General features: G+C 42.6%; 1 long non-coding RNA gene across 3 annotated transcripts in view; it reads left to right on the top strand.

Annotated features, from left to right (window-relative positions):
- The window catches only part of LOC112469603, a 325,210-nt gene that overhangs the window by 42,366 nt on the left and 281,475 nt on the right, over positions 1-1,369 (top strand). The gene's annotated exons all lie outside the window — the stretch shown is intronic.

The following is a 1,369-nucleotide window of genomic DNA, read 5'->3' as shown; positions in this document are numbered from 1 at the left end:
GACCTCTGATCTACTCTCAGAACTGATCCTATAAAGGCTGGTAGTTCAAAGAAAGTCTAATTTCTGCTCCTTCTCATCCCTCCCCCCTTTTCATATCAAATCTCTATGTTTAGTAGGATACTTCACATACTTCCATACCTCCTCATATTTCTAGCATACAATTCCTTTCTGTTCTGCAGTCCTGTCAGGCTTTAAAATAATAACTTGACTTGACATAATAATACCTTTTCATTCTTTCTGTAACACTTAACCCTTTTAGTGATGTCGGCATTCGGTTCTCACAGAAAAAATCTGCCCACCCTCCATACAAGGGGAGATTTTCTCCATTCTGTAGAGTAGGAAGATGACACATGGTAAGAGGGCTTCCTTAGGGTCACAGAGTGGATTAGTCCCAGCACACTCAAAGCAGGATACCTCAAGAAAGGTTTAATGAAGAGATATCATATTTACAAAGGTTTGCATATAGTATGGGAAAAAATCATAAGAGGTAGTGCAGAATCCTAGAACTATAAGCAGTGGGACTGTTACTACTTCTAGGTCTAAAGGCATGAAGCAATGAGCAGAACCCAGTAGGTAGGGAGGAATGCGCAGAGGCAGGTATCTGAAAGGAGCTAAGACCTTTATGGAGGCATGCGACCACCGCTTGGTGACACCACAGGGAAAAAGCCAGGGGAACAAATACTTCCACTTCCCTCTCCTCCATCCTCCTCATTTGTTGCTGAAGCTCCCTATTCAGCAAACCCAGCTGGAGGCCAGAGGCAAGGAAATCCATACTTGTGAATCTCCGGGCACTCAGTCGATTGGGCAAGGGCGGAGAGATATCTAGGAAGCAAAGGAAGGTGTCTGCCACGCCCGTCAGTCTGAGGTGAGGAGAGTCACATCTCCAGATCCTCCTTTCACTATGTGTCCACATGCCATGCTTTCCTTTAGGGGTGAGAATCAGAGTTCACAGTACCTGTCCCCAAACCACTTGAGAGCTCTCTGCTATTAGAGCCCTATATCTTGAGGATTTCTGGTTAGAAAACAAAACTTTGGGTAGATGTAGCATTTATTCACTTCTTATTCTGGCACATCCTTAAGTTGGACTACTGAAAGTTGTCCGTGTATCAAATAACTGGTTTTCCTGACCATCAAATATAAGAATTTGTTTCCTCGCCCCACTGCAAGGTGATTTTTGATACAGAACAACTGATTATGTACTCTAGCTGCACACATCAGCATGTTGATTATGTGAAATCTCATAAGGAATTACAGTGAATGCCAATCATTGTGTAAGTGAAGGTCAAATCTTACATCTTCTATTGAGCTCATCAGCATTTTTAGGATAAGTCTTTGAAGCACACACATTAATATTGGGATACATGTCAGT

The sequence above is a fragment of the Pteropus alecto genome, unplaced genomic scaffold (genome assembly GCF_000325575.1).
Source record: "Pteropus alecto unplaced genomic scaffold, ASM32557v1 scaffold86, whole genome shotgun sequence".
Classification (NCBI taxonomy): Eukaryota; Metazoa; Chordata; class Mammalia; order Chiroptera; family Pteropodidae; genus Pteropus; species Pteropus alecto.
The sequence above is the reverse complement of the archived record's forward strand: the minus strand, read 5'-3'. Positions and strand labels throughout refer to the sequence as shown.